The following is a 6,295-nucleotide window of genomic DNA, read 5'->3' as shown; positions in this document are numbered from 1 at the left end:
CTGCCTCTGAACTCCACTAAGTGAACTGCCACTAACTGAATGGCCACAAATTCAACTCCACTTCACTGCTTCTCAATTGCACTGCACAAACTGCACTGAACTTCATGAACCACACTGATCTTATGAACTGTCTCCCAACTGACAGTCTCTCTCCAACTGATGCTCTTAAATAGCTTCCCATTCCCTGTGCTGTTTTCATCAGAGTTGGATATATCCTATCTCTGACTCATTATGTCAAATCTTTCTCTGATTTATCACTTTGTCAGGCCCACAATTAGACATCACTGGGATTAAAAACATGTGGCATGTTTGCATTCCAGCCCCACTGCAACACATACTGACTTCCATTCTGATCTTAAAACATCTTTAAATTATACCAGTTAATCTAATTCATCAGTTTTTTTTAATAATCCAGTGTCTTTTAGCAGCATTGTTCCTGACACACTGACTTTCAAAAAATTCAAAGTTAATAAAGCATTATTAAGTCTATCTCTAGGAGTTATTTCCCTTTCTGTTTCCTGAGCATCTTCTTTTCTTATACACAAAATATCTCCATCCTTTTTTTTTCTATGCAGTACAGCTATGTTCACTCTGGGAAGGCTTTGTCACACTATGGTACTTCCCACAGTTGGCAGCTCCCTCTGGCCCCATAATCACCCAACTCTCAGTCCAGACTTCAGTTCAACACCAGGCCAGAGAGGGCGCTAGTGCCTTTCACATACAGCTGAGCTACCAGAATCCAGTCAATCTTCAGTTTTTGCTCAGAGTCAGGGAAGATCTTCAACAGTGTCACCCTCAGCTTTCTGGTCTCTGTGGATCTCTGTGCTAAAGTGGGAAGGTTGCGCTGCATACTGAGAAGGGTGGTCAAGGGTGCCATGTAGTACTGCTGAGAAAGCCAAGGGCTTGAAGAGGCTACCAGATCTGGGGTGGAGGCTAGTGGATGGTGTTGGTTACCTGGGTGCCAGGGCTCTGCAAGACAGGGCATTGGATAGCAGCTGCATGTCTCTATGAAAGCTCTCCTTTCAAAGAAATTATTCTAGCTGAAGTCTGTTTCTTCCCAGAGAGTCATCAAGAATCATAAATATGTGCCCCACAAATGTTTACTAAAGGAGTCTTTTTGTAATAATTTCTCTCCAGGACACTGACTCAGTCACAAACTCTCTGAAGGTATGTATCATTTGTTACAATTATACCCTCAGTCTTGTCCTCCAAATGTAGTAGGAACCTATCACTAGTAGAAGCAATTCTTTCTCTAAAGACCATCAAAGCAGGAGATAAAGATAATATTCCAAGCTCCTGGGGCTTGGTTAAGAAGTTCTCTTCTGGCCTTCCAGTTTCTGTCTCTGCCTGTAGCAGATCCTCTGCCACAAGGCTCCATACCCAAATACTTCCAGAAGAGAGCTGTTCTCCCAGGAGTTCCTACACACCTGTGAGCACAGGTAAGACCACCATTTCTCTTCAAATTCCTAGCCCAAGTGGGACACTCACAGAGCTATCAGGACATAGGAACCAAGGATCAGCTAGGAACAGGATCCTTCTGGTCTCTGTCTGTAACCCAGAGCTGACGTTGTACCACAGCTCTTCATAGCCAAATTCCTCCCAGAGAAAACTAGTCTTCCAGAAGTACTGGCACATAGGCTTGCAGGAGGGACAAGCTAAAGTCAGAGACAGCAAGACCAGCTAACACCAGAAATATCCAGATGGTGAAAGGCAAGAGCAAGAACATAAGCAACAGAAACCTAGACTACTTGGCATCATCAGAACCCAGTACTCCCACCACAGTAAAGCTCAGTTACCCCAACACACCAGAAAAGCAAGACTTGTTTTAAAATCACATCTCATGATGATGATAGAGGACTTTAAGAAGGACATAAATAACTCCCTTAAAGAAATACAAGAGAACACAGGTAAACAGGTAGAAGACCTTAAAGAGAAAACACAAAAATCCCTTAAAGAATTACAGGAAAACACAAACAGGTGAAGGAACTGAACAAAACCATCCAGGATCTAAAAATGGAAGTAGAAACAATAAAGAAATCACAAAGGGAAACAACTCTGGAAATAGAAAACCTAGGAAAGAGACCAGGAGTCATAGATGCAAGCATCACCAACAGAATACAAGTGATAGAAGATAGAATCTCAGGCGCAGAAGATACCATAGAAAACATTGACACAAAGTCAAAGAAAATGCAAAATGCAAGAAGCTCCTAAACCAAAGCATCCAGGAAATTCAGGACACGATGAGAAGACCAAACCTACGGATAATAGGTATAGAAGAAAGTGAAGATTCCCAACTTAAAGGGCCAGTAAATATCTTCAACAAAATTATAGAAGAAAACTTCCCTAACCCAAAGAAAGAGATGTCCATAAACATACAGGAAGCCTACAGAACTCCAAATAGACTGGACCAGAAAAGAAATTCCTTTAGTCACATAATAGTCAAAATACCAAATGCACAAAACAAAGAAACAATATTAAAAGAAACAATGGAAAAAAATTCAAGTAACATAAAAAGGCAGATTATCAGAATTACACCAGACTTCTCACCAGAGACTACGAAAGCTAGAAGATCCTGGGCAGATCTTATATAGACCCTAAGAGAACACAAATGCCAACCAAGACTACTAAACCCAGCAAAACTCTTATTAACATCGATGGAGAAACAATGATATTCCATGACAAAACCAAATTTACAAAATATCTATCCATAAATCCAGCCCTACAAAGGATAATAGATGGAAAATGCCAACACAAGGAGAGAAACTACACCCTAGAAAAGGCAAGAAAGTTATCATCTTTCAACAAACCCAATAGAAGATAGCCACACAAACATAAAAATAACATCAATAATAACAGGGAGCAACAATTACTATTCCTTGTATCTCTTAACATCAATGGATTCAATTCCCCAATAAAAAGACATAGACTAGCAGACTGGATATGTAAACAGGACCCAGCATTTTGCTGCATACAGGAAACGCACCTCAGTGTCAAAGACAAACACTACCTCAGAGTAAAGGGCTAAAAAAAACAATTTTCCAAGTAAATGGTCCCAAGAAACAAGCAGGAGTATCCATTCTAATATTGAATAAAGTCAACTTTCTACCAAAAAATTATCAAAAAGGATGAGGAAGACACTTCATACTCACCAAAGGAAGAATCTACCCAAAAGAACTCTCAATTCTGAATTGAACATCTATGCTCCAAATGCAAGGGCACCCAGAATTCTCAACTGAAGAATATTGAATAACTGAGAAGCACCTAAAGAAACGTTCAACATCCTCAACATCCTTAGTCATCAGGGAAATGCAAATCAAAACAACCCTGAGATTTCACCTCACACCAGTCAGAATGGCTAAGATCAAAAACTCTGGTGACAGCAGATGCTGGCGAGGATGTGGAGAAAGAGGAACACTCCTCCATTGTTGGTGGGATTGCAAGCTTGTACAACCACTCTGGAAATCAGTTTGGCGGCTCCTCAGAAAAATTGGACATAGTACTACCTGAGGACTCAGCAATACCACTCCTGGGTATATACCCAGAATATGCTCCAATATGTAATAAGAACACATGATCCACTATGTTCATAGCAGCCTTATTTATAATAGCCAGAAGCTGGAAAGAACCCAGATGTCCCTCAACAGAGGAATGAATACAGAAAATGTGGTACATTTACACAATGGAGTACTACTCAGCTATAATAAATTTATGAAATTCTTAGGCAAATGGATGTATCTGGAGGATATCATCCTGAGTGAAGTAACCCAATCACAAAAGAAACATACATAATATGCACTTACTGATAAGTGGATATTAGCCGAGAAGCTCACCCAAGATACAATTCACAGACCACATGAAGCTCAAGAAGGAGGAAGACTAAAATGTGGATACTTCAGTCCTTCTTAAAAGGGAGAACAAAATACTCAGGAGAGGAGTTACAGAGACAAAGTATGGAGCCAAGACTAAAGGAAAGGCCATCCAAAGACTGCCCTACCTAGGCATCCACACCATATATGGTCATCAAATCCAGACACTACTGTGGATGCCAAAAAGTGCTTGCTGACAGGAGCCTGATATAGCTGTCTTCTGAGGGGCTCTACCAGTGCCTCCCAAATACAGAGATGGATGCTCTCAGCCAACCATTGGACTGAGCACAGTGTCTCCGATGGAAGAACTAGAGAAAGGACCCAAGGAGCTGAAGTGGTTTGCAGCCCCATAGGAGGAACAAAAATAGGAACTAAGCAGTACCCCCAGAGCTCCCAGGGACTAAACCACCAACCAAAGAGTAAACATGGAGGGACCCATGGCTCCAGCCACATATGTAGCAGAGGATGGCCTTATCTGTCATCAATGGGAGAAGAGGCCCTTGGTCCTGTGAAGGCTGTATGCCCCAGTGTAGGGGACTGCCAGGGCCAGGAAGCAGGAGTAGGTGAATTGGTGAGCAGGGTGAGTGGGATGGGGATGGGGTTTTCAGAGGGGAAACCAGGAAAAGGGATAACATTTGAAATGTAATCAAAGAAAATATCTAAGGGAAAAAATCTTTTTAAAATAGTTCTCTTCTGTGACATTAAGATCCTGTCTTGTTCTCCACTGTGAGACAAGCAGAGTGATGTTTCTGTTGCCAGGCTTCCAAAAATTTTCAACTGTGATCATTATTCCACAGCAACTAAAGAACTTTTTCAGACCATGGGTAATTGCAACATTGCTCCTGTATGTAAAAGTATGCTTCAAGTCTGTTTTCCCTGGTTCAGTTTTTAACTCCATCTTGTATGGTATTTTTAGGATATCTCAAAATATCTGAACCCCAGTAACTGAGGATTGATATTAGAGGATCCTGCCAGATGTGCATCAATGACTGAGATAACAGCTGTGGAAGTATCATTGCTGGAGAAAGTGGGAGATAATTTGGCTTAGACTGAGGAGTGCTATGACAGCCAGAATGTTTTTCACAGGCAGGCTTCATATTATTTAGAAGCAAAGAGTTCTACTTGCTATGAAAAACCACCTCTAGGCACTTGTTCCCAGGTAGCTGAAAAAACTAGACTGAGTGGTCATGTTTACAGAATTTCATTAAGAGGTGGCACCATAGGTTCAATGGGCTCTCTATCTTGAATCTTAATTTCATTAGGTATTATAGATTCACAATTAGGTACTTCCTGTTCTCTTAATTCCTTTATCTCTTGCCTCTCAAGCCTTTGTGTCATAGATTTTTTTTTCTCATTGAATAACGTTGTTGTTGTTGTTGTTGTTGTTGTTGTTGTTGTTGTTGTTGTTGTTGTTGTTGTTGTTGTATAACAACTATTTCTTGGGACCCCAGGTATGATTTCACATTTTGCCTGCCAACTCAGCTTGAACCACATCGACAACCTGAAACTCACTCCATCCTCTGATCTCTATATTCACACCCACAACCTCATCTGCCTTCCCAGAGGCCATGCTGCCACTAAGGACCCAAGTAAGACTCCTTCCTATGCCCACCAACTCCTTCATACACACTCAACATACCTAAACTGAATCTTACCCTCTAGTCGACAACTCCAGTGCTTTACCAAGGCACCCGTGAACTCTGGTGAGACTCTGCCATCTGTCGGCCAACTCCCCTAAAAGCAAACTAAACAGCAGCAAACTGCATCCCATGTCCTAGACTCCATATTCTGTCCCACAACTCTGGATACTTTTCCTAAGATCAAAACTGCACTAGGGAATTACAGGTAATACCCCCCCTCTACCCAAAAACTACCTTTAAACCACACCCAACAGCCTCAAAATACATGCCATCACCTGGACTCCATATTCTAGTCAACAACTCCAACAGCTTCCAGGACACCAACCTGGCACTAGGGACCCCAGGTAAGACCATGCCCTCTGCCCACCAACTCTAAATGACACTTAATAGGCCTAAACTACATGCCATCCCCTGGGCTCCACATTATGACCTACAATGCCATCTCTTTCCTGGAGGCCACATCTGTATGAGGGAGCCCAAAAGATTTCTGCCTGCCAATTCCCCTTCAGTCACACCCAAGAGACTCAAAATGGACCCTATGGACTACATATTCTATACCCTACCCCCATATCCAGATTCTTTCAAGGAGGCCAAACTTGTACCAGAGATACAGGTTAAGAATCTGCCCTCTACTCCCCAACTCCCATTAAAACACAGCAAACAACCCCGAACTACACTCTGGTCTCCATATTTTAGCACACAACACAGGCTGCTGTCCTAGAGGATGTGGCACAAACATGAATCCCAAGTTAGACCATACCTCTGCCTACTAACTTTCCTTCAATCACA

The 6,295-nt window shown here is 41.9% G+C and overlaps 1 pseudogene; it reads right to left on the bottom strand.

The window, feature by feature from the left end:
* Nucleotides 1–676: 676 nt before the first annotated feature.
* Gm13506 lies at nt 677–5,436 on the bottom strand (annotated as a pseudogene).
* Nucleotides 5,437–6,295: the final 859 nt, after the last annotated feature.

The sequence above is a fragment of the Mus musculus genome, chromosome 2, assembly GCF_000001635.26.
Source record: "Mus musculus strain C57BL/6J chromosome 2, GRCm38.p6 C57BL/6J".
NCBI lineage: Eukaryota > Metazoa > Chordata > Mammalia > Rodentia > Muridae > Mus > Mus musculus.
Note: the sequence above shows the minus strand (reverse complement) of the source record. Positions and strands in the feature narration are given on the sequence as shown.